Source organism: Chamaea fasciata, unplaced genomic scaffold, assembly GCF_029207755.1.
Source record: "Chamaea fasciata isolate MVZ Bird 193981 ecotype frontalis unplaced genomic scaffold, bChaFas1.0.hap1 SCAF_2, whole genome shotgun sequence".
NCBI classification, from domain to species: Eukaryota; Metazoa; Chordata; class Aves; order Passeriformes; family Sylviidae; genus Chamaea; species Chamaea fasciata.
Window position 1 is genome coordinate 34607099 of NW_027094087.1, and position 23506 is coordinate 34630604.

Here is a 23506-nt window from a genome sequence, read left to right on the forward strand (position 1 = left end):
ATACATTACTATAACTAAGCATTTCAGCGTTCTTCATTTGTTTTCTCAAAAAAAACCCTTGTCAAGTTTCTTTCCCCATTTTTCATATTCTACTAGCCACAGCAAGCAGAGTTACAACATACAGTGACAGAGCCACTGAATATCTGTTCTGGAAGCTTCTCAAGAGAGTCCACTGCTTTCAAGAATGTACAAGGCTTGAGAAAGACTGAAGGACAAAAAAAATAGTAGCCACATGAAAATCTAGTTTCATTACCAAGACAGACAGAAGTTTTGTATTATACCACCGGAGCGTACTGAGTTCAATTTAAAAATCTACACTTCAAATCCATATTTAAAAATCTGAGGCTGGATCACCATGATCCTCCTACAACCTGACATATTCCTCATGATGGCTACACATATTGCTGTGCAGGTTTCCCCATTGCTGGGCCATGCAAACAGCTTGTACTTCCAGGTAACATGAATGTCTGTAGTCATCACTCCTCCTCCAGCACCTTTTTTTTTTTTTTTTTTTTTTGATGATTATTCCATGTGTCTTCTGCTGGCACAGAGATACACAGGAAAACAAATTTTAGACTTGACGCACCTGAAAGCAACTATTTTCTGCTCTCGAGGACTGAACAGGGCCAGACAACTTAAGCCACACCCAGATCAAACTATAGCCTGATATTAACAACATAGTCAATTCAACCAGCATGATTTGAACCTCCCTCCATTATCGTTTTGACAAATAAAGGTGAATTAGTTGCAAATTGTTCAAATTATATTGAAAAGGCAAAATTCATGATCTACTTGAAATACAACACTGCAAATGAAAACTACAAAAACACTAACATCTCTAAGTATTAAATCCATATGTAAGCCAAAATTTAAATCTGGTTACTTACCCTACAAGAGCTTTACAAAAGTAGTAAATACTTAAAACCCAATAAATTTTCTTAAAGTAATCTGTGCAGATGTCTTGTATTAGGCTTCTGAATATAACTGCTTAGCTCATGTTACAAAAATCATCCAAGACCTCATCTCCACCATGAGAATTTCTGCTTATCTGTCTCTTCTTCTTCCAGAGCTCACAATCACTGAAGAATTACAAGGTTTGATATTACCTTAGCATCCAAAAAGAAACTGCAAGTTATTTGTCTTTAAAAGCTTACAGGTATTGAAATAATTTTGTTGCTGTGAAGCACATGCATTAAAATAATATTATAAGCACAACACTCTGCAAGGCAGTATCATGAAAGTGACTGTAATGACTCATACTAGTGAAATTTCTGAAAAGTAGCAGAATGTGAATAATTTCTGATAAGCATTAAAAGCTAGTAAAGGGACAGGGTTAAAGAGGCAGAAATAAATTATCTATTTTGATAATTCGCACATAAAAAGCAGAGTTTTCCCACTATTGCAACCATTTAACTATTATATAAGTGTGCATTTGATAATTAAAGTCAGTTAGGTGGACAAATTTTAAAATTACTAAAAACTTTGGCATGCTCAGATTTATTTTAAGTTGGGTACAACAGACAAATAGTTATCTTTTGGGTTCAAGAGATTCCTGTCCCACACTGGGGCAGCCAGGAGAAACACACAATAAAGAATGTGCTCAGGAACTGTGCATTTGTTTTCTTAAAAATGCTGTAAAACTAGCAGGCACCTACAACAAATGCTATTTATATATATACACATACAGCAGCATTTTGATGTTTACTAACTGAGGAAAAATATTTTAAATTGACGATAATTATTTATGTTTTGCATAAATCCTGACACCTTGCATATGATACTATTTAACATTCCTTTATCTCTCCACAATTTTGGCAGAGTTCTCATTAACATTCTGAATTACATGCATTGCTTTGCAAGTAAGAGCCCCCTTGAGAACGTGAGGAGGGGGACTAGCTAAACAGATAAGCTAAAATGTCTCTCACATTTCCCTAGACAGGAGCCTCCACAATGTACAGCTGACACTGGCTGTCATCATAAGACACAGTCAGCTCCTCAGGAGAACAAAGGCTCTTGAGAAGTAACATTTATGTGAGCATGTTAGGAAAGAGAATGAGACCTGAGTGGAAGGGGGTGAAAGCACTGATTGTGTTATCTGTTGAACAGAGGAGTTCATGCTTCGATGGAATTATTTTCCATTGAATTTTCCTGAGAGAATATGGATACCCTTGTGGCATGTGAAAGTAAGAACTTGAGTTCTCACCACAGATGTCTACTGCATTCCACTGCTGGAGGTTCCTTCTCCCTCAGCATCCACATCACTGCAGTAAGCTAGGGAAGGGGCTCAGGCTGCTGGTGAGAGTTGTGCTTCAGAGAGCAACTCGTTTTGCTTTGAAGGGCCCTTCTGGTGGTCCTCTTAACCACCTCCTATGTGGAGACTGAGTGGCACGAGGAGATGCTAAGCAAAAGTTCATGAAGCACTATTATAAACTGTTGTACCTTGATTCACAGTGCCTTTCCCAATCTCTTTATTCAGCTGTAATATTCTTAGACATAAGATATTGAAGCTGAAAACTGATACAGAAATCAGCAGAAAAATAATGTTGTTTTACTGAAGTACTTAATTTTAAAAGATTACACAGCAAAGGCCCACACCCCAGCAAAAACCCACTCTTCCTCCATTACAGAACTTTATTACACCTTGATTAAGATAAACAGTATATTATATTATACTCCTCTTTCTCCCAGCAGTTTTAATTTTGCCTTGTTTGTTTTACCAACCACCACTTCAGTGTTAGAAGATCTCTCACCCACTTCCCCACACAACACCTACAGGTTCAGGAAAAAGTCTTGGAACCAGCAGAGAGAGAACGCTACTGAGAAGGCAGATTAATTTTTATTCCTTCTGCTATAGTTACTATCACCACAACACAGAAAAAAGATTAAAACAACATAAGCAAATTGAAACAAGGTTAACATAAGACTATGCCCTTTGGTCTTTGTTTAAATATTCTCTTAGATATTTAAAAGTTGGTGTGGATGCTTATTCATGCCTAGAGGTATTCTCTGTTGCCGATCCAAAACCAGAATACAACATTTCAAAACGGGTACACAACAAAACAACTAAAATGGTCACAATTTCATTTATATTACACCCCTGCCATCTGCTCTGAACTCCCACCTCTCTCTCTCTTTCCTGTCCTCTGGGAAGGGTAGATGGCTGTCTGCACACAGCTTCTCCTGCTGGGAGCTGGGGCTGCCACAAAGGCTGACCCAGACCCTCAAATTACATCTTTCACAGCATCCATCATGGTGGATAAAATCCCAGTGGCAAATTGCATCCATACAATGGTATCAGACCAGTAGGAAAAGAGAAGAAGAAAGAAGAGCGAAAGGGACAGATAACATGGGTCACCTGGTTTATCAAATCTCCAGAGTCTGCTCCTGGAGATCTTCAGAAGTACTGTGGTACTTGGTAATAATGTGATTTTTATCTTTTTGTAACTTTTTTAAAACATAAATGAGGACACATTCAAACAATGTCACAACTGTGCACAAAACACCTCAAAGAAAGAAGTCACCTTGATAAAGTGAGTTTAAAAACCTTTGAAAAACCATGTAATTAGCTAAGAGCTGGCTATTAAGATCTAAACCAATTCATCTGCAAAGATTTTTTTCATTTAGCAGTATTAATCATTACCGTGAAAATTAATGAAAAACTGATTCTACAAAACAGCTGTGCAATCCACTGAGGTAACTGCAGACAGCACCCATGCCCAGGACTATGGTGTTGTACCCTGAAAATTACTGGGAACCTGAAAAGGTCACAATAGGGAGATTAGCTGCATTTGTAACTGACCAAAGAGCTAAATTCAATGAGCTATTGACACTGCTGCAGTGTCTCCACGCTCAGTTGTTTACAATTTCCAGACACATTTTAGGAAGCTACTCAGAAATTTCAATTTTACGCAAATAATGTAAAATACTACATGGCCAGGAATCCACATTATTTCATGTTAGTGAAGGAGCTATGGATTTACTTTAAGCTCTGCTTCATCTGGACTCTCTCTACTCAGTAAGGGGAGACTCAGCAAGCACCCCTGAGAGATAAAGTAACAAGTTCAAATGAGAAAACCTTTCAGCAGCTAAAGCTGACAGAGAAGTCTGATCTTTCTTGCAAAACTTTCTCTCACTCACGTATTTTCCTGTCTTTACCTCAGAGCCATCAAGCACTGTATCACTGCTTTTTCAAATACGAAATACATTAACTAATGGCTAAATATAGAGTTAAAGAGACTATACCACAAACAAAACGTTTGAACAAAATTTTGAACTGCTGCTAATTGTGGACTTTTTTACATAGCTAACACTGAGTAAAAGTACCAGGTCTATGCAGAGCACATAGTACAACATGGCATGTGTGATTTCAACTCTTTCCTAATATACATGTTCCAAATTTCAATGCAGCACAAAACAATTATCCCATGAGAAAAGCTTACAACTGAAAAATCTCTTATTTCACTAATAACTTCAAAAACAATTATGATTATTTTTTATTTATGGAAAAATAAGGTAACATTTAAATTATTTTTAAAAAATTAAAGGCTTATCATACGTATGATTTTACCTACAGGAGAAAAAAGATTATTTAAACATTTTCATTAATGAAACATCTGCATTTAATTCAGTTGATTACTCCTCTAAAAGACATCATCAATTATACTATTTCCTGTAAAATTACTGCTATAGGTTTGAATCTTCAAAAACATCACATTTTCAAAGTGTTATGAGATTCCCCCCCCCCTCCCCCCCAATTACAGCATTCAAACAATTCGCAGGCCCAAATTAGTTCTAAATGTCACCAGAGTCTACCTCACCTTGGCTTGCCTGGGGAGCCACAACACAAGTACATTTGAACTCACCATCCTTGGGTATGTTTAAAAAAAGACTGGATGTGGCACTCAGTGCCATAGTTTAGTTGAAGTGTTAGGGCATGAGTTGGACTCAATGACCTTGAAGGTCTCTTCCAACCTAGTGATTCTGTGAAAGACCTGCCTGGTTTGGTTGACAGCAAAGGATGAAGAACAAGTGCAAGAACTCTACAAAGATTTCTTGTAATAAGAGAAAAAGCGAAGGAAGGCACATCATGAGTTCACTCAGTTCACTGAACTGTGTAAAATGGCTCAACATGAACATCTTCAAATACAACAGCAAAGAGCTCAACTGATTCCCTCCTGCTCTCCAGAACACACCTGCTGCCCTTTTGAACTGTCTCATTAAGTATCACTCTGAAGTACACGAGTGAGCTTTAGCTAGTGAAGATTAGAGGGCTCCACATATCACTCTTCCAGGAAACAATTTAATTCTCTGTCTTCTGCACCTGTAGATGCACCACAAATGGTGCAGAAGACCAGATGATTTGATTAAGATCCCACAATTAAAGACTGTTTGATTATAGAACAGACACTCTGAAAGCAGCACAGCAAAAGGTGAAATGTAGCCATAGGTGGTCATGAAATACTTGCTCCAATAAACTGATTCAAATTTTCCAAATCACCACTGAGAAACTGTATTTCCCAAGCCAAGGTGTGAGTAGATGAACTGCCAGCTAATGAAATAAAATGGTATTCAAAACAGGATTATACAAAAAAACCCAAAACTATTTAAACTTTGAAGACAATGGATGATTGTAATGTAGATCAAACAACCCAAACATCCTTGGGTCCAGGGATGACAGGTTGAAAACATCTTTTCATCTCTCAGCTACTCCCAGTCAAGCTCTGTAAAAACAGGACTAGAAACAAATTGTGAGGCCAGCTCCCTATTGCACCAAAATATGTCCTCTTAGTAGTACTCAAAAGCATAACCGAGCTATGAGAACATCTAAATGCAATGCAACAACACTACAATCCTCTCTTTCCAACCACAATTTTTTTTTATCTTTAACACTGAAAATAGCAGCTAAACAAAGTGCCACAACTATGTTTAACGTAAAGGGTTAACAAATTCAAACCCAGAGAAATGTAAATTCAAGGTAAAATTTCTTTCTGCAAGTTGCAGCAATGGAATTAAAATTAAACTGCATTTAGTTTAAATCCTATTATCATTGGAAACTTTTTGAAAAGTCAGCAGTTTTGGCATAATTATGTTTCTGGCCTGTTTCCTCAAGAGTCTCAAAAGACTTTCCTGTAAAACAGCTTAAGTGCACATCCTACTCTGTAAAATGACAGAGTGCATAATATCAGGGTATCCATCACAGAGAGATGTGCTCTTTTTTTCCCAATAGAGCACATAAGAACAAATCAATCAACCAAAAGAAGATTTCAGCATATCTTAGTGAAAGTATCCCAAAACAAAGACTTCTTTCTGCTAACTTAATAACAAAGACAGCTGAGGTAAAAGGAGGCATATAAGGTTATCTCATCAAATTTCATTATTCCGTATTTAAGGGAATGCTTTCACAAATATTCCTGAAATCTTTGAGTAAAACTGTTACACCACAATTTCCAGGGATTTCAGAGATTCTAGTAATTTCTCTGAATCCAAGGTAGAACCAGAAGAGTTTAATTTTTATTTTGTTTCCTTGATAGCAACCATAACGGCCCAGCAGTACCCAACACCACAACCCTCTGCAACCACCTTTGCATGGACAAAGGGCTCTCTGGGGAAGGCCAAGAGCTCCTTATATTCCACCAGCCAACAACAGCTGTTCATTCAGAGTATAAGCAGAAGCCTATAATATTACAATTTAGAATAGGCTTATTAAAAAGCTGGAAAAAAAGAGGAAGTTTTGGTTTTGTTGTTCACTTTTTTTTTTTAATAACTTGCCTGCCTTGCTACCTTCTGGCACTGTTACTAGTAATATTAAATTACTTTTTAGCATCAGCTGCTATAGAGAAATTCTTTGAGCTTTCAAATCCCTCATATGTACACACCACTTCCTACTTTGCAAAAGGTATTTCTAGCCTAGAGCCATCTCTTCGTTTTGGAATCCATAAGAAAATATTTTCTGTTTCCTTCATGTGCTCTCACTGTCATTAGGGACTAAAATTACTCCTTAGCTGGACCAGTTTCCTTTTCACGCTACCCAAGTTCAGGTGGGGGTTAAATAGAAACAGCTTTGTCAACACAAAACCTCTAAAAACAAAGAAATAAAATACATACAAAACATGAAAAAATACAAACACAGAGACAGAAGATCCCCAAACATGCTCAATTTAAAGGATTTTTTTTCAAAAAGCAAAAAACAAAAGGGGATTTGGAATAGTACACTCAGAGATTCAAATCTGAACCTCAAGATAAACCAAACTTCATGCAACATCCTTGCAAGCAGCTCACAAATCACTAGCCTCTAAATTTAACACAGGAAACACCAGGTAACCCCCCCATATTTGTCATTATTTGCACTACTGTCCCTATCTGCAAGGTATGGCTGACCTCACATCAACCTTAATGTTCATGGACTGCAGGAAATCATTACAGGAGTGAAAACTAGGGAGACAAAAGCAGAGTGAAGTCAAGCAGGCAGCACATGCCCCAGAACAGCCAAAATTCAGACAAATAGATCATGTTACACAAACTCAAGCAAGTACCCAGCAGTGTAAAACAGGAAACGATAGTTTCAGCTATCAAATTACAGAAAAAAAAAAACTTTGTAGAAATGCAATACCAATACAGGCAAAATGCTAATCTGGACAATATTTAATAGATTAATACTTAAGAGATTACTTATGTTATAGGTATTTGGTTGAAAGTTCGAAAATAAATATAATAGCTCTGGTAATCAAAAATTAACTTGTGCTCATATTAGTATTTTTAAAGAAACACCTTGCAAATAATAATTTTAAGATACTTTATTCATGCAATCAAAATGGAGCTATCACATAATAACTGTGGTAATATATTAATGTTTTTGACACTGTAGATTACCTATTTAGTCTCAATTTAACCCCTTATTGAGAACAAAAGAAATCTTGAAAAAAAAAACCTCAACATATTTAAAATAGAAGCAGGTAAGACCTGGGTACATTCTTTTGTTGAAATGATACTGTCTGTAGATACACAAAGGGATTCACACAGAGAAGAGGCATTAAGTAAAGTAAAAGCACCAGTCTTTCCAGGTTTAAGAGGGAGGATTAAAAAACAACTTCCCTCCCAGCAGGGTTGGACTCTTCTCCCACAGAACAAGCAATAGAACAAGAGGAGACAGCCTTAAGCTCTAGCCAAGGGAGGTTTGTTTTAGATATTATGAAGAAAAAAAATCACCTAAAGGGTTGCCAAGCAATGGAAGAGGCTGCCCAGAGAAGAAGTGGAGCCATCACCCCTGGAAGGATTAAAAAGATGAGTGGAAGTGGCACTTGGGAACATAAGTTTAGTGGTGGACTTGGCAGTGCCAGGTTAGAGTTAATCTTAAAGGTCTTTTCCAACTTTAGTCATTCTGTGATTCTACTCCACTTTTCTGATGACTCTGCATCCAATTTCTGCAGTGACCAGGGCCCAAATAAAACCTAGTCTTTACCATTACAAAGATATTTGAGACGTCGACCACAGGAAATATAACCTGCTATTATTTCAGCTCATGAGTTTGAGTCTTCAATGTATTTTCTCCTGTCATTCTTGACGTCCACCCATAAGCTCTATCAGGTTTCTGGCTTTTTTTCTGACTATCAGAACACCACTTCTTTGAGCAAAGTGCTATTTTCAGACCAAATACTGTAATTTTCCATTTCAGCTGTAGTAATAGCAAAGCTTCCAAGTGAGAGACTGTTTCAGGAGGGAGTCTGGAGCACCAGGTGAGTTCAGAACATGCCCAAAGGCCATCCTCTTGCACAACTTACATCATTTGCTACACTCACTGATGCTGTTTTGGTCTTGTGTTATTCAATTGCTTCTGTTACAAGGATAACAGAGCTTGGACAAAAGTCTGTTCATTGTGAGACCAGTCCATGAAGACTCAGTAAAATAGATCAACTATTCTGACTCACAGAGTAATCTGTTTTGTCCTCCCATTATGTAAGTTTTCTTCCTCTACCTACTCACAGAGGAGTAGGTTTGTTGGGTTTCTATTAGCTAGGAATATCCCCTCCTCACTTTTCTGTGCCCTACATCCTTATCACTCGCCATAAATCAAATGCAGTTGCAGAATTACTTTGTTGCAGAATTATGATATTCAGCCCCTGGAAAAAGTGAAACTGATAATCTGCATTCTTCCTTGTTCCTTGAGAAATAACCAAGCCGAGCAGTACACAACCAGAAGTTCTTTTTCAGACGAGATGAATCACTCAGTAGTGGGATAACAACAGTATAGCTCTTATAATATAGAAAACACTGAAGGAGGCAACAGCAAAAGGTAGACAAGTAAGCAGAAAAAGGAGTTCAATTTCTGTGGAAATTATAAAAGAGGACCATTTTGGTAGGTGGTTTGGTCTTTGTACAAATCAGCTACTCCCTTGCCTGTGAGTGACATGAAAGATGTGTTTCCTGAAGCAAAGGGGAAAAAGGAAGTAACAGTGAAGACATTGATGGAGACAATACGGAAAAGTTCAGCATGTTATTTTAAGTTTAAAAAAATGCCAGGAACCCAGGAAAGAAAAAGTATTACAGGGAGGGAATTTTACTTTAATTTTTTAAAATGAGTTGAAAAGAAAGTTATATTCTAACTTTATGAGGAAATAATGCAGGCAGTAAAGCTTTAAACCCTTTAAATTGCAGCCAGGATGATGACCAAGGAATTAAAAAAAACCCCATGAGAAGTCAAGGAAATGTCTTATTGACATATCTATAATTAAGTAAAACACAGGTTACCTGAGGAAGAATAATTCACTAGTACAACTCACAAAAAAAAAAAGAAACAAAATGGAAGGAACAGTTTTACCACTGTCCAGTGATCAGTGGAACTGGTCAATTTTGGGCTAGTCGTCAATCTATTCACTGATACTTAGGAATAATTAAACCTGTCAGGACAAGGAAGAGGAATAAATTAGTACACCATTAAGAGTCCTTTTCAACCCTAATTACAAGCTACCTTTGTCAAAAAAAAAAAAAAAAAAAAAAAAAAAAAAAAAAAAACACCAACAAAAAACATACTAGAGGGTTTCTGTTGATGCCTTTGTGTTCAAGAACTTTACTTTAAACGGCGAAAACAAGAAACTAAACTGAGCCTTGTACAGGGTCCTAAGCTTGGTACCCCTGTATAAGTATCGCAACATCAAAGCAGTTCTCAGATTGCTTCCAGAACTTCTGGCTGTGTTTCATACTACTCCTAGAACACCTACTTCACTACTGGGGCAATGAAATGCTTCTTCAAAACACTGACCAATATTGTGCTTACTACCAAGGGAGAAGCCCACATAAAAATGTTGTTTGGGGAAAAAAATCACAGGCCCTTATTACCATTTAGCTTCTTAAAACAAGAATTAAATTCCTGACATATACACATCACATTAAAACTGAATGAGGGCTTAATACTAGTAGATTTAATGGAAGAAGCCTTTTTGAATCTGACCTGAGGTCCCTGTGCTTTTGAGCAGAAACAAATCCAAGACAGAAAATTAAACAATAGAAAAATTAAACAACTCAAAAATAAAAAAGAAATGCTTGAGAATTAAATTCAGTTATCTTCTGGTTTCTCTTGAAAATGTGTCTTCTATTGGAAAGCTTTTATATAAAAATTGGGAGCTCCCTCAGGTCTTACCTATAATAATCTCTAGCAAATCTCTAGCAAAGAGCTTTTGCTTCCAATTAAAAAACAAATGTTCACACCTAAAAGGTTTTGATAAAGAATAAGAGCCTTACACAACTGGGTAAACATTCTTGTATATTCTGAAAGGGTATAGCTAGGCTAAATCTATAGACATTTAAGAAAAAATGGTTAAATTAAAAAAAACCTTTTAAAGTATTTTCTCTCCCCCAAGTACAGCACCATTTTTATCTGCTTGTTACGTCACCTGAGCAAAAACTATTCTAGAATCATGTAACACATGACAAATCAGGCCTTATCTTCAAAGGTGGTGGTGGGAAAACCCAAAGGAATTTCAAACTCCTGAGATACCAACAAAGAATTTAACTATTAAGTGATTTACTACAGTATTTTGATACTATAATCTGCCTACAATACAGGAATGGGTCAAAGAAAAATAGAAGCAACCCTGGTTCATTACTGTATCTTCAAATGTTTAATGTGTATATTTTCAAATGTTTAATATAATGCCAGACAAGAACATCAGAAACAGAAACACAATTCTTTCTTTTTTAGAGATCTTGCATAAAATTCCTTAAGATACCCTGAGGGAATTAATGGAGACAAATCTGAACTCTCATCTATACTGGGAAAATGACTGAATGAGGTATTTCAGCAATAAAAGCAGCTTTGTCTAAGTTTAGCTCTCCTAAAATCCCTTCTTAGGGAACCTTTCACATTCAGCGCTGTGGGACTGAAGACATCTTAATAGCAGGCAGCACAAAAATTATGTTGTAACTTACAGACAACCTTTCCCACAGTCTTCTGGTCAGATGGTGAGACCAGTCCAAAGAGTCACCCTTCAACACACTGGCCCAGTTCTCCCAATACTCCTCCAGCAATGCTGGTACTCTCTAACCACATTTCTCTGCCACAGCTCTCACTTTGAGGACAAAGCTGTAGAAGCAGAAACCTGCCCCAGAAAGGCTCTACTTACTACAAGAAAAGACCTTGTTTTGATAGCACCTTAAAAAAAACCCTGTTAAATACTGGAGAAAACAAAAATGGGGAAGGGTGAAGATGCAAAGATATAACTTCCAAACGCACAATCTGCTTCAGACATAAGTACAGCATTTGAAATGCTAAACTGGTGTCACTTTTCACTCTAGAATTAGTAATGTAACCTCAAATGGTAATTTTTTTGGCACAAAAATGCCTTGAGGTAAGCGACCAAGGGAGGAACCTTTTCTTAGCCAGTTATTTGTCACCATGTCCATTGTTGAGCAGCACTTTAATAGCTTTAAAATCATGCACTGGTATTTTAATATACACCAAAATATTTACTAGTCAATAGAATCAAGTATCTTTATTTCTGTCTTTTGTACACAAAGTTCCATTACCTGGAACAGTATTTCCCAAATTATTGACACATTAAAATAATCAAAATATTTTGTGCGTCTCAATGCCAAATGCTGCTTGTAGAAACTGCATACACTGAAACTGAAATAATTTATATTTGGAGTAGGAAAAAATACTCATTTAAGCCAGTTTCACAAGTACAGTTCACTGCTAAAAGAACATGCTTTGGAAAATAAGATATCTCACACAGAAATTATTTCTTGATACCCACCACCTCTACCAGGCCACATTGGTCACCAGCTGTTACTTTTAAATGGCTCTCTGGTATTCAAGACGAAACAAGAGAATGAACTTACGGATCTTTGGTGGCTATCAAGAACATAGAAAGAGATATTAATCAATCTTTCCTTTAAACATCATCACGACTATTCAAATGAAGTGAAGGGCACTTTAAGTCTGATAAACAGCTCCAGGGTCAGATCAGATTACATAAAAGTTCTGAGTTTCAGCAACTTAGAGGAGTTTTTTGTTTTGTTTTGTTTAAAAAAAAAAAAAAAACCAAACCCAAAAAAAACCACACAAAAAAACCCAAAAACAACAACAGCAACCAAAAAACCACATTTCATGAAACATATGTGAACACTTCTAAATGTCAGGAATTCCAAGCACTTTCCTTATAACTGGAAAATCGTACCCACTCATGGTCTCTTCACACAGTCATTTCAAAGTGAAACTGAGTTCAAGGACAAGCAGATGACACAGGGAAATTTATTTGTCTACATTTTTATCCTGAATTTATAAGAAGTCTGATGAGCTGCACTGAACGCCACAGAGAAGAGTACATTGTGTACAAAATAACCTTACTGAAAAGAAATATTTCCACATCTGCCTCTGTTCAGTTCCATCCTGCAGAGACGGCAAAATGACACAGCCCAGAGCAAATTCAGAGAAGTAAATTGTAAATTGAACTCTTCTGACAAAAAACTTAACAGAGATTTAAAATCCAAAATGCAAGGGAGTCAAAGCACCTGCCAGGAAGGAGCTTTGTAAAGAACACAGTGCATCTCTCCCTTCGCTATAAACACTTCAGCAATGAACAAAAGGAGGCAGCAAGGCTGTTACTGTTAATCCAATAGAAGATTTTCTTCTAATTAGGAGTGAAGCTTAGCTTCCAAACTTCAGTAGAATTCAAAAGGTAAACAAAAAATATGATTTATCCTATATCACAACAATATTATTAGTCCTAAATTTTTAGCACGAAGTTTCCAGGGCAGCCTGAGCATCACCTTCTATCACTGGATGGTTGAAAAGAACAGAGGTTGCCAAGCCACTGGGACCCAGCTCCACCAGAACCTAAAACTGCAGGAGACCACGTGGGTTATCAAGAGCATCTTTCACTGCAGGTAATCCCACTAATTAGTTTATGATAGGAATTAAGTACATCTACTGCACAACCTATTGCAAAATAAGCACTATATAAGCATTTTGTCCATATAATGACGAGAGCAAAAGCTTACTTTTCACATGTACTTGTAGGACTCCCCCTCAGTCACTCACCTATCCCAAGCCTCTCAAAGAGATGTTAATACTAAACTTTTTCCCAGCCTCTTCCCAAGTTTTTTCAGGTAGTCAACTGTTCAAGGCAAGTATCTCTTACTAAGTTCATGCAGATCCTGATACACAATGCTGGTGCAACTGTAATGAGGTCTCCGGTCCATCTCTCATTACCTTGTCACATGATGGATTTTGTGAAAGACCTCGTGCCTCCTTCAGGAAAGGAGGTAAACTGACATTGCATAGTGCAGATGGGGAGCACCATCCTCATTACCTCAGAAAATGTCAGCCTGAGCAGCTCAAATTAAAAAAAAAAAATGGGATATATATAATACAATATAATCAATATAAGCCAAGGTTGGTAACTATTCCAGGGATTCAAAATACAAGGCTAAAACAGTGCTGATTCCAGTGAGTCCTTCAATGGTCTGACCTAAGATAAAAAATAAAATTAAAAAAAAACCCCTTCAAGTACATGCTTAAATTATTATTTTTGTCTAGCAAAAAGCTTAGGTCACTTGTTTGGTTAAATACTGTTGAAATCAAGGGGACCTACACACACTCTTAAATTCACTCCCTACTGAGTAAAGCACTAGAGCATGTGCTAAACATGCCCTTGGGAATTACTGTCTCATGTAGCACACTCTCTCAAATATTTAGGCACATGTTTACTTTTGTCACCATGAATATTTCCATTGATAAACATGCTTGTAGCTGTGAATAGGAAAAAGACCTGGAGCATTACCAAGGAGGAAATTTAGCAAACAAACTACAACTGCAATACTGTGTCTTTTTGTAAACTACAATCCCAGAGGTGCGGGAGAAATTTCTCTACATGAAGAGATAAGAGTAAGGGAGTCAGAACTGTTCAGGTGAAAAATATACTACAGAAGTAAAGCAAGTTATTGCCACAGCTGACTAAGAGAAAAGCAAATTTTCTTTGCTCAGCTTCCAGATCTTTTCCATACTCACAGTTCTTTAATAGGGCACGTAAATCCAAAACAGAGCAGTATTTGTACTTTTAATCTCACATAATTAATGAGCACTCTTCCCTCTTAGTTCAATCAGAACCCCCATATAGGAAAATATAAGCCAATTGATGCCATATGTCCCTCTGAATTGTTATTCCAGATGTATTCCTTGTATTCCTTGGAGTCACAGAATTAAAGTTCCTGTTTCCTTGAAAAATAACACATTCCTAAAAACTCAAATGAAGCAATTTTGACTATAAAGTAGTTTCCTAATATGATTCATTTTTTTGGTAATGTTCATTTCCTTCAGCATTTTTTCCTGTAACCTAAGTACAAAACAAAGGAACGATTTACCTATAACATATTGAATTGTCAAGAAACACATATGCACTTAGCGTTAGCTTTTAGCTTGAGAATTCTCTGGCCAGAATGGCTAACTACAACTTAGGCATTTGAGAGCTAATGTTTAAGTTTTCATTTCCATTAGCACAGAATAACTTCACCCATAGTCTGAACCAGTGGGATTTGATCAGAATGCTTGCTGTTAAAACACTGCCATGTTTCATTATCTTTTTCTTCAGCCTTGTAACACAGACAGAAATAAAAATGCACCATTTTTGTGGGAAAATTTGCTTAACTGAAGGTTAACGGTGCTTTAACTACTGCAAACAGAAAATCAGAAGTGGGGAAGAGAGTTGCAGCAATAGCTTTCCCACACTGCCCTGCCAACAACCTCAACCTTGTTGGGCCATTTTCTCTAAGGGCTAGAAGTAATTAAGTTTCATTGCTAAATCAGTCTTGAGGCTGTCTTGAGCAGAAAAATCACTTATGCTTAATTGCATGCAGTGATGTGGTGAGCAGTCCAGACACCAGTTTACTTTTTGCAGCTCTGCAGGATACTTATAAATGAAAGGTCATTATTTTATCCAAGCAGTCACTTGTATAATACACATTTCCTACAGAAAACAGCAGTACTTCAAAAAAGGCTCATATTTGAATTTTTGCTACAGTTCTATTAAATATTATTTTGAGGGTTGCTGGGTTTAATAACTTGAGTTTCTGAAACTTAGAAACAATAAAACTGAATATTCATTCCACCCTAATAAGCATATACTTAATAATTATAATTTTATCAATTATAGTACAAATATTTAAAAAACAGTATCTTTAAAATACTAAACTGCCCATCATTTTTAATACAGGAAGATAAATATGTAACATAAATAATATGTATAGTCACACACATCTGAACACATGCACATGGCCAGAGGAATGTTATCCATGACCAAAAAACTCTACAGACTGTTGGCTAATCAGAACCACATATTTTTCACCTGATTCCATCAACAGAGAATTAGTTTCCATAAAATTGTAGCTGCCAGGAACAGATTGGTTTCATGGTTCAGAGTGGGAGAATTGTTCCAGCAGTTCATGCACCCTATCATTGCGGCTGCTGGCAGACCAGATCTTCACCTATCGCGATCACCCTGCACTGAGATATCAGTCAAGAAAGACAATATAATCCTTCCTAAGCAATTAAATATCGTAAAAATATTACAATACATTATTGCAACAAACCAGTGCAGACTGTTACTAAAGAACTTTAGCAGCGTTAACGGAAATTAACATCCGCTATTCCTGATTCTTGAGTACCCACTCCTGAGTAGTGAGCAACAGCATTTGATCTTGCCCGTAACAACTTCCTTAACATTCATAAAGGTACCTAAACATCTCAGACTAGACTGTTCTCCTGTTCTCAAGCTGTTATTTAAGTACAGGTTTTTTAAGTCTGAAATCATTTCAGATCACTGGAGTATACTACCAGTCTTACAGTGTCCAAAAAAGCCAGCTGTGCTCACCCAGTAAGGATCACAACCTGTCATGTGATGGAAATGCTCCAGAGTCTCTTCTTCCTGCCACCAAGTAACGTCACACCAGAAATACAACACCATGGTTTTGGTATCAGTTCCCAATCCTAGTAGCCAACCTCCCCATCAATAGTATTTTCCCATACCTTCACATTTTGGAAAGAACAATAAAACTCTTAGCGTTTATAAGCTGGAACTGCTTACCCTAGTACTGTCATTTGATTTTTCTACAGCTTAAGAGAAATGTAAGTAAATTTTAACTTTCATATAATATTAATCAAGTATATGCCCAATAAAAGTAGGATTATTCCAGTTTTATACCAACAGAAAAATGTTTGAAAATTTAGGTCTTTATAAACATAGAGTGGCACAGAGAAACACAACACAATTGTTTAGGTTGGATGGAATGGAAAAAGCTTTCTCACTGACTATAGGCACATTCATCTTTTTTTCAGAAACCCAAGAAAAGACATTTCAAACTGCATTTTTATTTATGCAATCTGTTAACATAAAGAGCAATTAAAAGTTACCAAAGTTGTCTATTATCTCTTGTTTGTGTGTGTTCAACAGCACTTTAGTAAGTCTAAAGAAGCATAAGCACATGGACAAGAAGCATAAAATAACTTGAACTGAATGAAAACGCTGTTTTCCAAAAGGAACATAATATTCATTTAGCTGAAAATCATTGAATGCAAGCAACATTTACACTAAAATTAAGGTATTCCTCCTTCAAAGTGACTGTTGAGCCTGGAGAAGCAAAAGCTGCATGGAGACCTCGTAACAACCATCCAGTATCTAAAGGGGCCCTACAGGGAAGCCAAGAGGGGTTTCTTCATCAGGCACTGTAGTGATAGGACACTATCACTACAATGATAGAAGTGGGAATGGAAGATAGGAAGGGGGAATGGCTTCACACTGAGAGTACATTTGGATTAGTTGTTAAAAAGAAATTCTTTACTGTGAAGTTGGTGAAGGACTGGCAAAGGCTGGCTAGAGAAGCTGTGGATGCTCCATCCCTGGAACTGTTCAAGGCTAGGCTGGATTTAGCTTTGAGCAACCTGGTCTAGTGGAAGGTGTCCCTGTCCATGATGGGGGGGAGAAGGAACTAGATGCTCCTCAAGGTCCCTTCAGCCCAAACCATTCTCCCTCCCCCAATGATTCTGTGACTGTACATACAGCAGTGATTTAGTTGACACACTGCAAAGTGTTAGTGAAAATGGTGTGCGTTCAGACACTGGTAAAGTTATTCTTCCAACAATTTGAATCAAACAACTTGCTCACAAACTGAGGATTAATTATGTGTCTGCTTTAGCAACACTCAGCATTCTTAAATGCCTAGAGGAATGTGAACAAATTCTTAGCTTTATCAGGTTTAAGTATCTTCTTACAGTTGCCAATTTCTTCAACTCTATGAATGAATTAACTTACATCAGTATCAACATCACCAAAGTGAGAAAGAAGCATTATTCCAGCATCAAGCTCCAGCAGCACCTACTTTGCCTTTCCCCATGTACAGGAGTAAAAATCTCCCTACACATGATCTTTACTCTTGCAGAACAATGGAATTGCAGGGGGCAATTTGGGGGGCAGGTTTTAAGTATAAAGCAAAATGACAGCTTCATTCCAAGGCCATGACATAGAAGACTAAAAAAAAAAAAAAATAGACTGGGAGCTAAGTATATTTCCTTATATTTAGCATTGTTGCTATAGTTTTTTATTGTCTGCTTTTACCATGCACTCAACTGCTTTGCTGATGCAAAGGAGTAAGAAATCTGAAATATACAGGCTAAGAACTAAGGAAAGAAAAAAAAAAAAAAGAGAAGTCTTTAAAATAAGTAATTCCCTCCTTACTTTACTCCCTGCCAATACACTCTTGGGGAAACACACCTGGCAAATACCTCTGGGCGTAATTTAATTTACTTTTTAGCCTTTTGTTTCACTTCATTAAGGGAAGTTAAGACTATTCTAAGATAAATACATACCATGAGCTTGCACTAAAGAAAATTACAATAACAATAATGCCTAGCATGATATGTCAAATGCTTAAAGTACTAAATTCCATTATTCCACTCTATGAAAAATAGACAAGACTATATTTTCCATACACACTTAAAAGAAAAACACAAAGCATGAGTTATCTAGATATTATTTCACTTCTGTTTTGAAATTCAAGTTCTCCAAGTTTCCAAATTTGTGTGTTACCTTTCTTCAGTGGTACCTCTCCATATTCTGAAAAATGTAGCCACTCTCCTACTTTCAGATATCTCTGCCTTAAATTTACACCAGACATGATTCCTACATTGTATTTATTTTTCACATTCCCTAACAAAGTAACTCCATCACAACACTTTAAAATTATTTAGAGCAGGTCAATATTCTATCAAAGCTTGAGATGACTTTTAGTAAGAAACAGACTATCCCTAGGCAAATGGCCTAAAGAGCAGAAAAGTTCTTCATATTCAGCTATAGTTTTAAGACAAATTTTCCTTCTTCCTCTTTATGATTAAAAATTAATTAAAAACCCATAGACCATTCAAAATGGATTACCCAGGACAAGCTAGATAAGAAACACCTTCACACAACGGAAAATATGGCAAAAACAGCACTGAAACCCTGTACACTGGAACACCTCAAAGGCAATCTGCTGGTTTCCCTCCCAAGGGTTCAATGGCATTCTCAACCTCTCTCTCCCTCTCCCCAATCAAGCTTTAGTTTTCACTGCATTTAATCAGAAGAATTATTTACTTTTGACTTACTTCCAGAAAACATAGATAAGGTGTACCAGTCTTTGGCAATTAAATTACCTTTGAACTGTTACCCATTGTGACCTGCCAGAAGGATTTTCCAGATCCCAGTACTACTTTAAAATACTTCTGACACATTTGCCCCAAACCAAAACCTTAAGCCAAACGACTATAAAACAGTTCTATTCTTGTGGATACGTTTTATCCATTTGCTTCTTCTTTACAAGAAGTTATAAAAGACAGGCTCCATACTACTTCCGAAATAGATTTCACTAATAAGAATGCTATAACTATGTATGCCAATAATTAAAGTGAGTTGTGGTTAATTGATGGTCCAGAACACTCTTACAGGATACTTATTTTTAATTTTTTTTAAAAACACATTTCTTTTGAAAAAGCTAAATATCAAAATACAGATTATTTTCTTAGGACAGAAAGAAGGGACCTCACTTTAGATGAACAGGCACTCAGACCTGCCTGCTACAAACTCCTTCCTTTTAGTTTTGCAAATACTGATCAAATATAAGTGGGTAAATACAAAAGAAATTAATACTGAACCCTACTGGCACTTTGGATCTTACATGACATTCAGAAATACGATTTGGTAAAATTAAATTTACACTATTTTGCAACATAGTAAATTGTAAAAATACATGTTTTCTGTGTGCCAGCAATCCTTAACCAGGACAGGAAAAACCCAGAGGATAAGATCCAAGAGACTAACAATCTCAGAACCCCTTTATATAGAAAAGAGATTATCATTTAATGAATACTTAGTTCCATGTCATCTTCACATTATAGAACTAAATATGATGACAGGTGGCATAATATCTCTTTTGAATCACTCCATTGGCAAGTAATATTTACAAAGTTCCTTCTCATGAAAAAAGTAATTACAGTTACTGTTAATAATACAAAAGGTTCATGTCTATATGACTTTAATTCCACAGGTGAGTTTCCAGGAGTCTACATTGCACTCTGCCATGGCACAGGGGACTGGGGAGAAAGAGGGGAAGGAAAACCTGAGGTGGCAGTAATGCCACTTGAACTATGTACCCTCCTTTCCAAGGTTCTTTCAGTACGTCTGTGGAACGAATGATTCTGCATGAAGGAGCTTTTCATATTGCTCTTCCCATTGTTCTATATTCACTTGTAAAAACATTAAATAAACCACATTTTAAAAATCCTTATAGATCCCCTTGTTCAATGTTTAGCTAAATGTGGTATTGCAAATACTATGAACACAAATCCACAGAAATTACTTTTTACAGATATCTGGGCTAAATTCATAAAACTTCGCACTTCACACTACTGAATTTATAGAAAACACACAGAATGGTGAAATCTCCTAAAAATAGCTTTAAATAAAAACAAAGACTTGTTTTCTTCCAACGAAATCCTCTTTCAAGCATGGATATGTACTTCCATAGCAATGCATACAGTTACATGTATTACACTGCAAGGCAGTAAGCCATTTTAGGCTAGAGAACTTACATTTTTTTGCTAAGAGCCACAGAGATCATGCATGGCTGGTATCAGTTGTGGCTCTCTGGGCAACATTAGATGTGTTGGCTATGTCAGCCTATGTATTTCACGCATTTTTTTTCATTTAAGGGTTCCACCCTCTCGGTTTATCCCCTGCTCCTTCTTTCTGTGGATTCATTCACCTGTTCTACAGGGACTTGAGAACATCACTCCTATGAGCTCATTGTCCTAACCAGATCTCTCCTTGTTCAGTATCTCCACAGGATATACACATCCTACGTGACACACTGGTTCTGGTATATCACTGGCGCAATGTGAATAAAATTGGCCATTTCCAGTAAAATTTTGGAAGTTCTCTCTCTCTGTGTACAGTCACCAAACTGATCTTAGCAGCTTGTGCCAAATGTATTCTACCCTGCTGCCATGCACTCAGCAACTCCTTACAGCCCATTGCTGCCAACCCTTAATCCCCTCACAGCTCTCCCTTGGGGGCTGAGCACACAGCAGTCGAGGCTCCAGGGAATGCAGAACTGGAAAGCACAGTCAGCTCAGAAGCAGAAGCCTCCTTGTATTCCTCTTCTCTCTCATTTCAGCAGACAGGCTGTTGCTGCTCTTGTTACCTCAACCCCACCACTGCTGCCACATCAGCCAGCACCCACAGAGAGAGCCGGCCTGTCTGGAAGAGACTGGACACTGCAAGGAACTGATGGCAGCAGATCTGAGCCTCTTGCATGAAGACCAGAAGCAGAAGAAACTGCTGGAGATGCTCTCTAGGTGGTGCCCGGTCCAGGCTCCCCAAATGAAGCTCTCAGCTGTGCAAACCACAGGCTCTCAGCCTGGTGCCATTAGTGAAATGCATATTAAGATTTCCGGACAGAAGCACAGCCATGGGATTTGGTGGGATCACACCTGCTCCCACAGTTTTTGGATCATTTGGGAATCGGCTAGAACTGGTAACAGAAATGAATAAGGCTCTGCCTTGTGCTCCACCCCCACAACAAAATAACTGACAGGAATAACTAATTAACATAAACAACAACATCTTGAATCCTGAGAATGAATTACGCTTCCGGGTTTGATGCCCTCCTATGGATGCTACTACACTTAAACCCAACCAGGAGCAAGAGAACTGCTGAGAAGACTCTTCAGGAACCTCTATGATTAATATTCCACAGTTAAATAATTTTTGGCACTCTGCCCCCAATTTTGATAATTAGTTTTGGCAGCATAATCATCTAAACTCTCAACAGTGACTTAATAAATCACATGTAAAGGTAGAAAGACCAAACCTGTACACCCTCATTTTTCAATTTCTTCAAGGATAATAAATGAAAAGCATAAAAATTCTATATGCATAAAGGCCTGATAAGGCCAAATGAATGAGGAAATGTAGAAGGAAGAAATAAAAGGGACTGCCAGTGGACATTCAATATTATAACTTTTAAATCCATCTGGTGATGACAACTGGATCATAATGGACAGTTTTTCATGCATCCTGTTTTGCCTGTAGAATAAATGTTTGCACATTAATCTGTTCAGCAGTACAGACAGAATAATGTCATTTTTTTAATTATTAAAAACAAACAGGCATGACTTTTGCCTCCTAACAGAAAACAGTTTCACCGTCTCTCAAATTTTAAATGGTATTACATTTTTAAGTTCTGATGTGAAAGTTGAACAGCACTTTTCCACATTTGGACTGCTGCCTCTGTATTTTGAAACTTTCATTTTAAAAGTTTCTCTGTTTTGATTTTCACTGCCAAATTCACACTTCTCAAACAGAATACAGTCAGCTTTTTTTCTGGCTCCCTTTCTAGTTATGCACTGTGCAAACATCCAGCAATTTCTTGGAAGAGCAAAAAGAAATTTTAGAAGGACTTGATAATTATATGTTTCTTCTGGAAAAATTAGTTTCATTTGAATAATGTAATTTCTCATTTTTAGACTAAGTAAATTGTAATGACACAATGGAATTTAATGAAAAGATCTCCCTTGAGTGAAAACATTTTCTGCTGCACAGAGTCCAATAAAAATACAAGAGAGAAAAAAAGGTATTTTCTTGTTTCTCCCACTGCCTTTTTACACAAAAACCCAATTCTGGACCATTATTAAATGTTTTATCTATAAATTACCTAGCTTAGCCTTAACTGCATTTCCACTGAGGCCCCAGGAATACCTCAGAAAAAGTATCACAGGACACCATACACACACATGGAAGTTCACTTTCTCGTGCTTCCTTTCTTGCTAACCATGCTTACATCTTCTCACCACTTATGTTGATGCTTCTCCTCTGGCTGTCTCTAGCCTTTGAGGTGGTTTAACTGATAAAATATCAGAATGAATATTTGGAGAAAAAAGTAGAATTTTTCTACCTTATCAGTGAGTTAAAATGGCTCAACAGAAGAAGTATCAGATTCAGAAATTACTAATATCACTCACAACAGACATAGTTACATCTGTAGTTGTCCCAGTATTTTGGATTGCAAACAGTACAATTCATTACCCTTTAAAAAAACCCCATAGTTTTATTTTTCCATAATTCAAACATTGACTGGGTAACTACATAAACATTTTGGGCAACCTGGTGATTAAAACACAGAAAATTAAGTACCTTCCACTGAATAAAAAACCTAACCAGGGAATTTGGAAGGGATGCACATATTCGGTAACTAACACTTCTGGAAATGGCATTACATTCTTCTGTAGAAATAGCAGAAACAAAATTCATAGAGGATCCACATATTCAGAAAAGCTAAAACTACAGACAATGGCAGGACATGATATCTCAGGTACATCTTCAGACACTGACACAGAGATAAATTATTTTGTCATAAAAGAGATTAAGGCAACCTCATCAGCATAAGGAACATTCTACAGCACAGCTGGGATTCCAGGGCCAGTGTAGGT

At 37.0% G+C, this 23506-nt stretch overlaps 1 protein-coding gene across 5 annotated transcripts in view; it reads right to left on the reverse strand.

The window, feature by feature from the left end:
* Positions 1 to 23506, reverse strand: part of LOC136285031 (transmembrane protein 135-like) — a 112307-nt gene that overhangs the window by 34934 nt on the left and 53867 nt on the right. The gene's annotated exons all lie outside the window — the stretch shown is intronic.